Here is a 16,719-nt window from a genome sequence, read left to right as displayed (position 1 = left end):
ACCACAACACTTGGATTCACTGCTTTTGTCCTCAAAACCGTGCCCACCCTACCCCACTGCCGGCTTCCAGAAATCCCTCTCCAACAAGAGAGCAAGCGGCGCACTGAGCATGGGAAAGGCAACTTCCCCGCCAAGGAGCTCTCTTCCCCCTTTACTGAAGCTGAAGTCAGGATCTCATGATCTATTTGGGAACTCCTGGAGGGGTGGCCACCCCTCAAGGCATGCGGACTCTGGTTCCAGTTGGAAATGGGGGCGGGGGAATACCAGGCTCCCAGGCACGGCCACCCTATGGAATGAGCACCCTGTGATGGCAGAGGCCAGAGTTTCAGTCCAACTGGAGAGCAGCACAGATGCGTTGAGTTTAGCTCAGACACCATTATAAGATTTCCCTGATGTCACAGAGAAAGCCCGATTTCCAGCTTCTCTTGGAAAACTGGAATACCTGGCAAAATGGGCCGGAGTTCCTGCCATGTGGACACCTAGTAAGCATCTATTCCCCTTTCGGACAAGGAAGCCTCCCTGATCTGCACTGCAATCCCCACCCTCCCTACCGTTTTTTCCCCAGGCCCTCTGGCAGACACGGAGCACGCACCCCTGACATGGCCACGAGCAGAGGCCGGTGAAACCACTGGTTTGTCAAGCAGCACATTCTTACCCATCATCCACATCCATACCATACCTAGAGCAGCGGTCAGCCTGCACCCCTCCCTGTCTGTGACACCTTCCCTCTCTGCCCCCAAGCCCCATTTCTTCGCCCTCCCACTTCCCGGCTGCTCTTGCTCACATTTAATTCTGGAATGTCAGATCCCATCTTTTTCTCACATGTGAATGCCTCGTTTCTCCCTCCACTCCAGAAGCTCTTTGAGGAAAGGAACATTTCATACACTTCTCTTGGCTCCTTCTGCTGCCAGACTGGGTTGGGCCTGTGGTAGGTACCTGACAAGGGTGATGTGGGGTGAGGAGGAGAGCCTGGAAAGACAAAGGGCGGAGAGGCGCAACTCCACACAGCTTCCCAGAAGACTGTGAAGGATGTATAGACCTGGCTCCTACAAGGAAAGATGCTGGTGATTCAAAATGCACAACCATGAAAACAATCAGAGAAGTGAATGCTAGACTCCGTGGCTTAAGGATCTGGGAAGTCCGGAGGATTCCAACTTGACTGCTCAGAAGAGCTCAGACCCCCAGGGCAACAGTGGGGCTGGGCCAGGGTGACGCTTAGCAAGGGATTCATTAGTATGTGCCATATATTCCATCATCAGACCTTGAGGTCTGAAATAATTTCATACCTCTGCCATAGTGGAAATGCCTTAAAAATGACAAACTCCAAACACCAACAGTGGCAGGTCATTTACGCTTAACATGTTGGGTCACCGATTGAGATTTTCAGGACATGATCTGTGCCCTGGCACCTTCAGATGGACCCCCAGGGGATGTGAAGATTCGGGTCTGTCCCTGGTCTCCACCCATTCCTACAGGAAAAGGCCACAGACCGCCAGACAAACGTCAGGGTGCCTTCTGTAAATGATACCATTCTGTCCACTGCCTGGGGGCATAGTAGGACCAGCACTATTGCCTAATCCCGTGGGAAGACCAAGCATCCAGGAATTGCTCCAGATGTTTCCACATGACCTTGCTTCACCCATTGCATAATTCTATAAATCTAAATGCACATCAGCTCCTACCATGAGGTTATGAAATCGAGTACCGTCTCTTCATGGATCTTGTCAGAATTTAACTTGGAGCTACCAACATGTTAGCTCTGAGTGTACGCTGATCCTTCCCCCATATTGGAGGGTCTACTGGAGAATCCAAAGAAGTTCATCCTGGGAGCTCCATTGGGAAAAAAAAAAATTGTCCAACAGGAAATGTGGACTTGATGTGGACTTGTTCTCTGCCTGGTTCACATGATCCAGTGAGACAAAGCCACATGCAAAAAAAAAAAAAAGGTACCAAGTCAACTCAAGGGAAACTGTAAAGGGGTTCTTGGAAATGAATCCTCCGTTCTCCTTTTAGGCTGGTTCTTCTTAAGCTAAAATAAGAGAGTGAGAAGGGGGAAAGAATACTTTTCGCATATCCGCCTATTGGAAAAGATGAAACCAAACCACTCTGTCAGCTAGCTGATTTCAGCAGATGACAGCAATGATTAAAATCAGCTGTCCGGGTTAATTAGCGCCTATTACCACAAATACATCGTTACCCTGTCACCACCATGGCTGCTTCTTCTTACTCCAAGCTTTGGGAGCAAAGATTTTTGCTACCTGTGACTTTGAGGGTCTCCCAAAGCTAAGGGTCTCGTTGGCGCCAAGGTCACCTGAGGTCCCCCTGCCTTAAATCTGCCCCTTCCACTGCTGAAAGACAGTTTGGCTGCATTTCAAAGCTAGTTATTTTAGCCCCAACTCTCTCTGGTCTTCAATTCATGGTTGTCTGGGATAACATTCACTCTGGCTGATGCGGCCCACTGTGTCAAGAGGAACAATGCTTGCCGGAGATGGTTGTAAAAGATAACAAGGAATTTATTAGGAGCCACTCACAGCATTCAGCGTTGTCTTTGATGCAATCAACCACCACCGTAAATTTCAAGTCCACATGGCTCGGCTGCAACAACTAAGAATGTAGCCTGGCCACAGAGACAGGCCATTTGGGGTCCATCCACCCCATGACATTAGGTGCTCAGAATATAAAGAATCTAGGAGACTCTCTAAAGGGAGAGGAGTGGGATCAGCTTAACTCTCATCCCAGCATGTGGGAAAATCACCCAACAGATGTCTGCTGGAGGAGACACTGGAGAAGCCCCTGCTCCAGGCCCTGATGGTCCCCGTGTGATCATCCTTGGTACGGGGTCCACTCAGAGCTTCTCCGTCACACTGCACCTGATAGCTTCTCAGCCTGAGGGTTATTCCCAGCACCAAAGGGGGCTGATTGGCACAGAGGCAACTGAGAGGTGTAGAAAATTTCATCCTGGAGGAGAGAGGAGTGTGTGTGAGCAGCTGTCCACCCGCAGGGGACTGGAGTATGCTGGATAAATACCCCAGCTTACTGCCTCTGAGGCAAGTTCCACACAGCCTCCCAGGGATCTAGCGTGGACCCCAGATGCCCACAGCAGTATTCTGCTGAAGAAGGCACCTTGACTTGACCCTTCCCCCATTTGGTCTCACTTTCCTCATGTACTCACTTGGAAGGAGTCCTGAATCCTTGTGCCCAAGTCCTTGGTGTGAGGGTCTGGAAAACCCAAACCAAGACAGGATTTAAATTCATAATTGTTTTTCTTCCGTCTGTGCCTATTCCATAGGGAACATTTCAGCTCTCTCTTAGAATCCCAAATATAGAAACAGTGAGCATGGGGAAAATGCTAGAAGGAGGATGGTAGGGGGACACCTCTGTCCTTCAGTCGTGAGTAGCAGAACTGGCCTGGAAGCCGTCCACCAGCAGCTGTATGAGTACCTCCCTAAGTCCAGACATCCTTAAACACTGAAAGGATGAGAAGCATTTTCCATTCAGCTCATTCAGCATCTTTATGGGCTGCAGCACAGAATAAGGCAAGGAGAATAAATAGGTTATCCATTGGTGATGTCTGTAATGGGATCAGGATAGGTCAGCAGTTTTCAGTATGCCAGACATTTACAATCATTTCTATATAGAAAACTAAAAGCACTCTGGAATCAGACAAACTCAAAATTCAAAATCCAATCCTAACACTTAACAGATGCTAAGTCTTGGGCATCTTAATTTTCCTGCTGAGACCTCAGGTCCCTCAACTGTATAAATGCAGATAAACGGTTCTATCCTATAAGGCCATTATAAGGATTAAGTATGATGATATGGAAAAGCTCCTGGCACAGTCTGAGCTCAGTAAGTGTTTGGTTCCCATCACCACTAGGAGCCAGAGAGCTCTTTTATTAAAAAAAAAAAAAAAAAAAGAGTGCTTTGAATTTCTTAAGCAAATACATCATTTGCCAAAACTATTTAATGTATTTAATGGCAATGAATCTCAAAAGAATTTTTTTTTTTAAATTTTAAAGCTCTAAGATCATGAACCTTTCCCTCTGGCCACACCTATCTTCTGGTTGAAGCAGTTTTTCAGTGGAATTTAATGCTCCAGGCAGAGACATTTGACTCTAAATAAACCCTAAGATGCTCTTTAGAGTATCATAGCCATAATCCCCAGGTGAATTAAAAACACTGAAGAAAGAAGATGCTGAGAAATGAGACTGGCTTTGATGAAACATGCTTTGAATAATTAACAAACAACTATGCAAGTTTAGACCACGTCCATTAGTTGATTGTTGTATTTAGAAAAGGGACTGTCCCATCTGATGTGCCAAGATGCAGACCATAGTCCAATCTGAGGGACCTGAGGATCTGATGGCATGCATTTTGAAGTGACTTCAAGACAGGAAAAACTTGTGCAAGAAAGAAGTCACTTTGTGAAAATGGTATAAGTGGTGGTTTGGAAAATATGCTGGAAAGTCAGCTGCCAAAAACCAAAAATGAGAGCAATTTAAGGCACTTTCAGTTGCCAGCAAACATGCCAGAGTCTAGCACGGTGCCCAGCACAGACGGATATGGAGGACATAGCTGTCGAATGACTTAATGAACACTGATCCCTGCAGAGTTCCCCCTGTATAGTTGGCATACCCTCAAGGTAACATCTGGGAACTACAAATAGGAAAGGTGGTCTTTCAGATCAGACAAGGGATAAGAGACAAAAGTGGAGGTGCTGATGTGTCTCTGTCCCAAGAAATAACTTCGGAGCATGCCAAAAATGAGAGCCCTCATTTTGCACAGTTATGAGAAGTGCTAATTTCAGGTGCCACAATTGAGTTGAATAAGAGCAGTGCCCCAAAAACACAGTTCAAGTTTCTATAAACTGTGAAGAAGTACAAACTTCACCGCTAGCCCCCCTTGCCCATGACCACCATGTAAATATCACACACACCACGATCAGTGACCAACACGTCAGTATTTCCAAAGCCTGTCATGGTGGGTCACTGCATTGCTGACTCAGTCTGCCAAGATACTGCACGTCATGTGGTTGTGTTGCCCCTTGTCTCCCCATAATAAACCCATGTGACATTCTGTAAGATGAACAACTGAAAGAAGGAACTGGCTAACAAGATGAAAATGCGGCAAAGAAATATGAGAAGTGGTAGCACCAGAAGGTAAAGGTGGCCAGGGCTTACACGACAATGTATAAGGAAGGGCCGACTACGAAGTCGCTCAGCACTAGTGTCCAGAGACTCGAGATGTGCAGCTAGAGGAGCTCAGTGCAAACTTAGCAGCACGAATGAAGAAAGCGGTGGTGACCAAAGGATGACAATGTCTCTAAGGAAGTGATGCACGTTGAAGGAGCCCCTGGAGATACCTGGTGATGGCAAAAGTTCAGGAGATAAAATGTTGTCCCTCTTAATCACCCTCATCTATTTTCCAGTTCTAAAATACGTATAAGTGAAGGAGATGAAAAGTACCACATGGGAAAGTCAGTTAACACTGTAATGATGCTGTACGGGGACAGATGGTGACGACACTCATCGTGGTGAGTGAGGTACTGATGTGTCTGATCATGATGCCATGCATGTGAAACTAATGTGACACTGTGTGTCAACTATACTTCAATTTTAAAATAAAAGATAAAGGGGTTCCTGGGTGGCTCACTCAGTTAAGTGTCTGACTCTTGATTTTGGCTCAGGTCCTGATCGTGGGGCTGTGAGATTGAGCCTCTCATCGGACTTGACACTGGGCATGGAGCCTGCTTAAGAGTCTCTCTCTCCCTCTCTCTCTTTCCCCTCCCTATAGGAAGGAAAGAGAGGAGGAAGGAAGGAAGATAGGAAGGAAGGAAGGAAGAAGAAAAAAATGTCAGAACCTGACGCAAACTCAGAAAATAGTAAGACAACTAACCACAGCCTAGAAAAGATTCTCAGTCTATATCCTAAGCACTAATTAAACTGCTCTTGATAAGTTGTTTTTACAAAAATGAATAAATAAAGCACTTTAACTATTTCTAAATATTTTAAAAAACAAATTAAGTGTACCACTTAAATATTTTAAATTTTTAAAATTTTAATGATGTTAGCAAAAAATTTCAAAGTTTACAAAACCATCATAATTTTTCTGATTGAGTATTAAGATTGCTCTGCACAATTCCTGTACACATAGTCATTTTTACCATTCTGTACAGCCACAGCAGGATTAAAAAAATGTGAGGCACACAGAATTTTCTCTAAAATCAGAAGCCCACAAAAAAGACAAATAGCAAAGTTTTTCCTAGAGGTTGGTCTTAATCCCTGAGGCTCCAATAAATTGGCAAGATGCCAGCAATGTGGTCCATTTTCTCCAACTCCTTTTTTGTTCTATTTCTGGAACTGTGCTGTGCTCTGGAACAAAGATGGACTGACAAACAAGAAACAAAATCATCCAGTGTAGATACAGAACTGTGCCATTTATCAAGTACTTCATTGGGTAATGGGTTTCTCCACTGAACGTTCTCAACTACTCAAGGTACATGAGGCACTTATCACCCTTATTTACAAAGATGATGACTGAGCCTCAGAGAAAGTGAAGCCCTCATCCCAAACCACACCACTAGGAAGGAGAAACCTAGAACCATGTTCAGTTGCAGAAAAGAAAATGTCAACAAACGCAAGCCATATATGTACAAAACTTTCTAGTATTCACATGAAGAAAATTTCAAAAAATGAAGTTAACATTAATAATTCATTTTAATTAAACTTATACAGCAAAAGTATTACTGTTACAACACATAATCGATATAAAATAATGAATGAGACATTCACATCCCTTTGAACTAACTCTTCACAATCTGGAGGGTGCTTTACAGTCAATTCCACAGTCAAGTGCTTGACTGGTTGCCACCATGTGGGATGGGGCTGGGAACTGCCTTCTGCCTCCAGGAATGAAAATTTCAGTAGCTATGGGCCTCACATTCTCATCCATAAAATTATTACCTTGACAATTATACCCTTGCCTGCAAAGAACGTACTGAGAGACTTGCAGATCTGTGTCAAGAGCTGAAGACAGTTCAGAAATCAGATTTAATTTTTGTTTTTTTTTTATTTTTTTAGTCAGAAAACCATTAAGCCAAGCAATTGAGGAAGTAACTCTGGGAACGATGGGTAGGAGGTTGGGCATACTGATGTACAAGGAATGGTTTCTGTACCTGAACTGGAAGATTGCCTGATCAAGATTGGCCCCAGAGAGAGAGATGGTACCTGATTAAGGTTATCACTAGTGTTCCTTTCTAAGCAGAATATATTATTCTATTTATAAATGACCAATGTACAGATATGGAACAAGCTTTTTTCTATTGATCCTATATCCGGCAATCTGGAAGAATTTTCTCATTAATTCTAGTAATCTATAATAATCTCTTTGGTTTCTCTAATTAGAAAATCACAATCTTTGTAAATAAATATACTTTCTTGCATTGGACTACCTCTACTACTTTCAATCTGTTTTTTTACTTATTACAATTAGCTATAACACCAGATAAGACACTGATCACAAAAGATAGGCAAAATGCTTCCTTATTCCAAAAGACTTCTAATGTTTCTTAACTAAATAACACAAATTTTATTGTTGGATTTTGATACTCTTTAACTATTAGTTCTGGTTTGCAAAGTTCAAGAGAGAAACGGAAAGAGAAGTAGATAGTAGGTGTGAGGTTTTTAATATTTTTCTGCATCTGTTGAGATGATCATTTTTAGCCTTTTAAAATATATTCATAAGGAAAATTACATTAATGCCTCTAACCAGATGAATAAACATTTTACACTAATAAAATAATATCAAAATTTTTAATATAACAATTCTCTTCAGGTTTTCAATTTCTTCTTCAGTTATGCTAAATCTTTCTTGAAGAATGTCAATTTCATCTGCATTTCCTACTACACTTAGAGTTACTCTTTTTCATATCTGCCATAGCTGTATCCATGTCCTCCTTCTCATGCCTACTACTATTCATTTGTGCCGGCCAGACTTGTCAATGAGTCTGTGCATTTTATTGCTTTTTATAAAGAACCAAAGTTTGGTTTTGGTTATTCTACTTATTATAACTTGGCTTCCTATTTCATTCATTCTACTCTTATTTTTTATTATTTCTTTCCTTCTGATTTGAGTATATTTACTCTTCTTTCCTCCTACCTCTTAAACTGAACAGTTAACATATCTAATTTTAATATTCCTATATTCTGATATAATAAAATACAATGTATTATGATATAATGTAACATACTATATATTTAACAAGGTTATAAGTGTCTGTCTGTGGTCAAAGAATTTAATCTGTGTTATTCCAATCCCATGACATTTTTTGAGACTTGTATTATGGCCTGGTACAAGGTGAATTTTTATGTATGTTCCATTTTATACAAGTTGAAAATAGTATGCATTACATATTGTTGAGCTCTCAACAATATACTCTAGTCTATTCATGTCCATCAGATCAAAACTTTTTTCAAATCCTCTATATCCTTCATGATTTTTTTTATAATTGATCTGTGAGTTACTCAGAAAATTGTATTATCTCCCCCATATGATTATAAATTTGTTCTTGTCAGTTTCTTCTTAAAAAACCAAGTTTTACTTATGCTATTTTGAGACTATGTTATTAAGTGCTTAGAAGTTTAGAATTATTCTATCTTCCCAGTTAACTGTATCACTTACCATTAAATACTATCTCTTTATCCCAAGTCATAATTTCTGCCTTTAAGTATACTTTATTGGATAATAATATCCAACCTTATCCAACCCAGTGCTGTCTTTTAGGTTGTAGTTGCCTTCAATATTTTCCCATCTTTTTGTTTTCAATGATCTGTGCCTGTATGCTGTGGATGTGTCCTCTAGGGAAAACACATAAAGATGAAATATTTTGAACCCAATCTAGCAATCTGTCATGAACTTGGTCTTGTTGTTCATATATTTGAATTTGTTTCTACCATCTCATTTGGTTATATTTTTTTCTTCTTCTCTCCTTTTGTCTGTTCTTTTCTCTCTTTTTCGGATTAATAGGGTTTTACACACAATTTTCTCCTCTACTGGTTAGGAAATCATATACCCTATTCATAGTATTTTAGTAATTCCCGATAACTTATAACATACACATTTAACTTAATAAAATTAAGTTGTAATTAACACATCACTCTCTTCTGCAAAAGTACAGAAAGTTAAAAAATGCTTTACTGGTTACCTGGCCAAGCTGATCGTGTGCTTACACAGTCATCATTGCTTTATACAATCTAAAATACATTCCAATTTCATATGTATGTGAACACACATTGAATATATGCATGTGTATGTATTCATATATGTATACACATATGTGCAGATAGATTCATATATATGAAAGAATAAAATCATGTGAAAATCTTCCAGCTTAAATTCTACTTACAATATCAGAGAAAACTGTGATGCTTCTTCTAGGAATCCCAGGGTGACTACCAGCACAGGGCTCATTATTATGTTAATTTCTTGGCCTGGGGTTCCAGGACCATGAACACAGTATAAAGAGGACTCCCACACCCACTTAGGGCAGTGTGCATAGAAAGAGATCTTTGCAGAAGACCTGTCCCACTCCCAACCAGAGCCCAGCTCAAAAAAGACAAACTTCTTAGCATTTTCTTTTGTGGGGTACAGATTTAGTGGATGGTCCCCCCCCCTTTACTGATTCTCTTTCACACTGGGGTCTCAGATCACTTCCCCAATCCATTCACACCCCTTGCTTTGTCTATTGTCCCTGGGTAATCACAGAAGGCACATCCGTTGCTCACTGAAATGGGCAAATGCCCACCAGGGAGATGAAGCAGGCAGGGCCAGCGTGCTCCTTGGGTAAGTAGTGTTCCCTTTATTCAAAGCTCCAGCGATGGCTCTTACTTCCTAGTAAGTGCAGCTCTGCTATGATATTATCCAGTATTTCCTGTTGCTTCGGATCAAGAGGATTTTCAGGTTGTCTTGTCTTCTGGACATCTCTGGTATCACACAGCAGTCGTAATGACCTTCTGAAAAGGCTTATCTGGGCATGTCATGCCCTTCCTGCTTAAAACCCTTCAAAGACTCCCCTTGGTTCTGAAGATAGACACCAGATTTTTCCTTCCAGCTTTATTGAGCTATAACTGACTTATAACATTGTGGAAGTTTAAGGTTTACAATGTAATGATCTGCTACTTGCACATGTTACAAAATGCTTCCCACACAGTAACATTAGTTAATACCTCCAACAACTCACATAATTACTTTATACACCAGGGTGATGAGAACATTTCTGATCTACTTTCATAGCAACTTTTAAGTATATAATACAGGATTGTAGAATACAGTTACCATCCTGTTCATCAGATCTCCAGAACTTACTCATAACTGGAAGTCTGTACCCTGTGACCAACATCTTCCACTGGCCCATCCCCCAGCCCATCCCCCACCATTCTGCTCTCCAATTCGCCGAGACTTTTTTAGATTTCACATATAAGGGAGATCATACAGTGTTTGCCTTCCTCTTTTTTCACATAGCCTAGGCCCTCGAGGTATCATGCAGACACCTGAATTTGTAATGCAACTTATCGTCAGCCTGCCCCTGCCTCCCCCTGCCCCCAGCTCATCCCTCATCGCTCTGCCCCCACTCACATCACTGCAGCACGTGGGTCTTAGGCATGGTCTTGCTAATGCACCATGCCTCCAACCACCACCTCCAGGACTTGGGAAACACTAGGTTCCTCTCCTGATAAACTCAAGCCGTCACCTTTGCTCATTTAGTACCTGTTCATTCCTCAGTGCTCTCAGGGATCACTTCCTCCAAGGAGGCCTGTCTGGCCCTGAAGGTTAATTTAGGGTTTCCCATTACACACTCTTACACCACTTTCCTCCAGCATTTACCTCAGCTTATAATCATACACTTAGTAGTGTGAGCATCTAATTGATGTCTGTCTTTTCTGTAGACTGAGAAGCACTGGACCCCCACCAGCTGCGTCAGGGTCTGGCTCATGGTATCCACTCCCAAGGCACTAAAGGGATACTGACTGAATTCAGGTAACGTTGAAGCTATGTAACAACTCAGTGATGAACAGACGAAGGCCTGGATTATGGTGCAACAGTGGAATGGAAGAGACCACTGACGAAAGAGATCATGAGAAGAACAAACTGACAGTGTTTGGTAAGTGGCTGGGAAAATAAGTTCAAAAGGAAGAACTACATTTCAACGGAAGGAATTGGATTACTTGTGATGGGCGAGAATATTGAGGTGGAAACCTCCAGCAGCAGGTGGAAATGCTGGTATGGTGTTCTGGAGCAAAAATGGAGAGCATGACCCTCTGAACCCCAGTGAGAGCTGGTTCTCTGCACGAGGATGCAGCGTCCAGGGGAAGGTGGCTGTAAGAGAGGAATATAGTGCCTGTGGGGCCTCCCAGGAACAGAGAAGAAAACCGGTGAAAGAGAATAATCCCAGCAATGGAAAGCAAGGGAATGTAGAGGGTCCAGAAAAGAAGGGACAGGTTTCCAATAGGACAGTGGGACAGCAATGTCGAGGGCTACCAATAGGTCATGAAGAAGTACTTTCACAATAAACCAGAAGAGGTATGTAAGTTAAATCCCACCATAAATTCCCTAGTCCTTCCTTTTTTCATAACTACAACACACCTTTTTAGAATAAGGTTCAGAAAGGCAAACAAGAAACAACTAGGATTTTAGATCCTTGGGAACTGTGGAAAATATTGGCTTCAGTTAAATTACATTAAAAGTTTTCAGATCTTAAAAATTAATGCATGAAGAAATTCCCAAGTATTTTTTTCAGGAATTGTGTTCTGAAATTATCTAGATGCTTCTACAAGTGTCTTCTTCCCCTACCTCCCATCCCTCCCAACCCTGCAATAGCTGTGCTCTGGAATAGTCTATGTTGTCTGAGCCGATTCATTTCTGGTTCACAGATTCACTATTTCCATGTTATTCATATACCCAATATTCTTATAAATCATATATACAATTCCTGTAAATCATACTTTCTACTCATTAATATAGGTCCTAGGAAACTACCCAAGCTAAGATGAGTAATTCTCTCCCAAAATAACTCTTGAAGTTGTTTGGTAAGTAGTAAGCTTGGCCTTAGTATCACAAAAACCACCATCATGCATTCAAAAATGAAAAAGAAACACTTTTATCGCTGCTATTTGTATATTAATAAAGAGAAAGAAAGGCACTTTTGGAGCAAGCTTAATGCTTAAAACACTGGACTTTCTTAAAAAGAGGACAGGGAAAAATGTGCACTTCAACAGAAAACCAAGCATCATCTAGAACACACCTTTCCAAGTTGTCTCTCACTTTTCATGGCCCTTGAGCTATTTTACCATTCTGTAAACTGACAGTGATGTATAATAATAACTATTATCTCTATGTGCAGATTGACTTCTCTCCCCTGCTGTGGAAGAAACCCCTCTTGCCTCGATTTGCATATTCATTTCAACACTCCTGATCTATAAAGGCGTCTGTTCTTCGGATTCCCCTTGAAATGTTCCTCACATCTTACCAGTTTCTTCCTCCATGAGTTAAATAAAATCTTTAACATATGTTCATTTTCTATCTGTATGAGAGTTGAGGTTTACCATTTCTGAAAATCATTCCACAAGGAAGGGAGGGAACTTGCCCCATGAATTTAACCAGAAAACCAAAAACTGACCCTGTCCTTTGAGAACATGGAAATGTGTAGAAAATGTCAGCTGCAATCCCAGCTGCTGCAGTACAGTCCTGGGAAAAGAGTGAAGAATTGCTCCTTTCCACAGCCCAGACCTCTACTGTCCAAACCCCAATCTATATGGGCCATCTCAAACACAATGCCAGCAAAACCGACCTCATCCCACACCTGTCTGTTGACTCAACAGAGGAGGAATGAATGAAGGGAAGAATGAATGAAGGTGAAGCACCTCTAAAAACTGGGGTTTTTCTTTACTCCCATGAGGGCCCGGCATCCCTCCCTCCCTGTGTAAATTAATCTTCCCTTGGCTCTGGGTCTCCAGTACACCCATTCACAACCCCACAGCCTAACTCCCCTCCTCCACCTTTTCCAGGAAATCCTTTGAGTTACTCTCAAAACTTACAACTCACTATTGAGATCAAAGTCTGTGGTGGGGAATCTGATAACATCAACAGAAAGAGACACTTAAGCCAATCACTTTTTCCAAAGCACCAGTCCAGGGACCCCGAAGGTATAACTGGGTCCCTCAGAGGGAGCCTTTCAGCCCTTGCCGCCTGATGGGATCAAGTTCACTTATTATTCAGCATTTCCACAGCCCTGAACATTCATTTCTCAGCACCCTTTTGCCAGAGAGACAAAGGGCAGCCATTCTGCAGTAAAATGACCCCCATTATCTGGGGACATTAATTCACTATTCTTCAGAATTGCCCTGAATGAGAGCTAGGTGTGCCAAAAGCTCTAGACTCAGAGCCACCACTCTTAAGTCTGGAAAGAGCATCTGTCCCAAGAAGGGACAGAGCTCAAAATGCCACTATGTCTCCACAAACCACCAGCGCAGACCAATGAAAGTGCTAGTTTTAAGTCACCTCTATCTACTTATCAATACCAGCCCAGGGACTGTCTCTCCCCCTATCCCCTACCCCTGCTCACACACACCACCAGGCATGCTCGGTAAATCTACCTACAAGCACATTTTCGTGTTTTTTTTTTTTTTTCTTTTTTTGCAATTCGGACCTGGCCTGCCTGCCCACCACAATTAGACAAGGAGAGATTTTCTGGACTAACAAGTCTACCTCAAGAATGGAGAAATGGAGTGGCCTGAAGAGCCAGACCATTCTGAGAAAGGGCCCCCAGCCTGAGTGGGGACAGCATGGAGGTGGAGGCAGCGGGGACCAACAGGACAGAGCTGTGCATGTACTGAGAACGGAAGGAGCTCCCAAGCCCCACTTAGCATCTGCATGGATTCTGGAGCCCCAGAGCACACGGATAAGACAAGAATGTACGGCAACACAAAAAACACCAATAAAAAAAGTCCTCTTTTATTGGTCTCAAACAGGTATGCCTCCCCAAACATCTGGAGCCCCCAAACCCTCTCCAATTCTCACAGCTACATCTCTGAACCCCAGTTTTGCCCTCTTATGTGGTTATCCAACTACATAAAACTGTTTGCTTTGCTGAAACCTGCCACGAGGTCCTGCCTGGCAAGGCCACATGGACCTGTCCAAGTGGCATAGTCCAAACAGGCAGGTCCGGGGAGGGGAGGTCCAGTTCCCATGGACGGGGTTGGGAGAGGTGGTAGCCCTGAGACAGGAAACTTGGGAACAAGGCCCCATGCACCTGGGGCATTCCCTGCTGCCCATTACCACTTTTCCTGGAAAAGCAGAGCACAGTCCAAGGAGCAAGCCCAGACAGGTTCAAACTACCACCAAATGCGACCTTTTACCAACTTCTCCCATCACTTTCATGCTTTAAAAAACAAACAAACAAACAAAAAACCACCCAGAGGTGGAGGCTTAACATGTAGATGAAACATACAATGTATGTCCACTGCGCCTGCGCGCCCGACTTCCCGAGACTCCACCCCCCTGCACGCTTACGCATCACTCCTTTCCCACCTCAGCCCATTTAACACTTACCCGGACTATCATTTGGAGGGCCAGTCTGACACCGATTTGACCTATGTCTCCCTTCAGCTGCAGCTGTTATCCTAATAAAGCCTTGCCTGTGCCCTTACATTTGGGGTCTGGACTCGTTTCTACCATTACTGGTCCAAGGACCCAAGTCCAGTAGCAGCCCTACACAGGCCAGGCCCGCAGGCCATGTGGTGCTTATTTGCTGGTGCCCACCCAGGTCCCCTGCCCTTCACAGGCACCACCCCAGCTGCTGTGAGAGCTGGCTGCTAATGGAGTCATCTGCCCCCTTCTCCAAGGCAGCTGCCTTGTCTGACAGGTTCTTCCTCCCATGCCACAGGCAGCCAGTGGACAGCGAATGGCTCACTCTGCCCCAGACAGGATCAACTCTGAGATGTAACTGTGCTCCAGGTCTCCCTGTGGGATTAGCTGGTCCCCACAGAGACTACATTCCAGCTTAGCCTTCACACCCAGCCTAACCTGCTTTATCCTGCTTCCATCCTTCAATACCTCACTTGCCCAGGAACCAGGCTCTGCCTACCAGAGACAGTGGGCCCCCTGCTGAAGGAGGTCTATGACTCCATATTCATTTACTCCTTCCCAAGGAGGTTGTGTTACCGCAGGCAGCACCTACACTGGCTTCCCTCACCTCCCCGGGCCTGTCTGCCCATCTGCATGCAAGTAATTCAGCCCACCCTGAACAGAAGGTCACTGTCCCTGGAGCTCCCAGCAACCCAAAACGGGAAAAGCACTGGAAACAGTATGCTCTTACATGCAGATTCACACTGCAGAGCTGGCCCTCGCTTCCCAGCAGGACGAGGTGGTACAGAGGATCTACACGCTGTGTCAGAAGAACGGAACCCTCGTGTCCGCTTCAGTAAAGGCCATGATGGCTAATGGAAATGCCACCAACCTTTGTTCTCAGTGGCAGTTATGTAAATTCTGGTGGCAGCCCACGTACCACACGGCAGGCCAAAAGCCCCCAAAAGTAGTCAGTCACATGGGTCTTTGACGATTTTCAGGGGAAATGAAGAGATCGGTGTTTTATTAGTATGGCTTAAAGAATCCACAAATCTAAGACTTTGTATGGATGGAAGAATATAGTAACAGGAGGTACCTAAACCACCATCTTCGCACCTTGTTCAAGTGGCTGTCTCTATTGGTTCTCAGGTGACAGAGAGAAGACAGAGATGAGGATGGTCCCAAGTCATTCCTCTTCCACATCAGGGTCCACGGTATCCTATCAAGTCCAAAGAGCAGACCATGGAACTGAGAGGGGTGGCCACCCTGCCCGGGGCTTTGCCGTGGTCGAGGAGAGAGGGCCGCACAGGGTCAGAGGGCAGAGAGGAGCCAGTGATGGCGACATACAACCCTGCTGGACCCACTCGGTCACCTGCCTTTGCTTAGTATGCTTGCTTCCAGCCAGGCTGTCACCTCTCCCCAGGATACTCTTCTGTGTCTAGGGCCACTGGACTTGTGCCAAGGCTGCCCACAGACCCCTTGGGTGGTGTCCAGTCAGCTTCTGCATAGATGCCTTCTATGCACTGGCTCCCAGGAGGCACTGCCACTGTAACCGAGACCCTTAGGGACCCCGGGATGGCAGGAGGAGCCTGACATCTGACCTCTGCAGAGGTCCCTCGGCTGGCCTCCACTCCAACCCCCCAAACAGGTCCCCTGAGGAGGGCTGGGGACAGCAACTGATGGGTGCCCAGATCCTTGAACCTTCACTCCAAGCCACAGGGTCTGGGGCCAGACCCAGGCTGGAGGAAGGAGTGGGTGGTACCATCCCCATGCACAGCAGGCGCTGGCTACCAAGGCAATGTGCCGTCTAGAGGATGCACTGCCTTGTTATTTTCATCTGCGGGTCTCTGGGTGGCTTCTGCTGGCCAGCCTGCTGCACATGGGCTGGCCATGTCACCGTGCAAGAACAGCATGAGAGCAAGAGTGGGGCTGCCTCGTACAGGCCTGGCCTCGGGCACAGTAATTTGGGGAATGCTTGTTCTTACCACGTATTTTTTCTTAAATAAGCTTTTCTCTGAAGAGCTGCAGTTATTGTGATCACACTTTCCTCCAGGATAATTAACACTTTTCTCCATGCTGTGTTTCCCCTGGCTGTATTAC

The 16,719-nt window shown here is 44.2% G+C and overlaps 1 protein-coding gene across 1 annotated transcript in view; it reads right to left on the bottom strand.

The window, feature by feature from the left end:
* Window positions 1-16,719, bottom strand: part of SLC24A3 (solute carrier family 24 member 3) — a 480,638-nt gene that overhangs the window by 438,076 nt on the left and 25,843 nt on the right. The gene's annotated exons all lie outside the window — the stretch shown is intronic.

This window comes from Mustela putorius, unplaced genomic scaffold (assembly GCF_011764305.1).
Source record: "Mustela putorius furo isolate JIRA1106 unplaced genomic scaffold, ASM1176430v1.1 tig00000253_pilon_pilon_pilon, whole genome shotgun sequence".
Taxonomy (NCBI): domain Eukaryota; kingdom Metazoa; phylum Chordata; class Mammalia; order Carnivora; family Mustelidae; genus Mustela; species Mustela putorius.
Note: the sequence above shows the minus strand (reverse complement) of the source record. Positions and strands in the feature narration are given on the sequence as shown.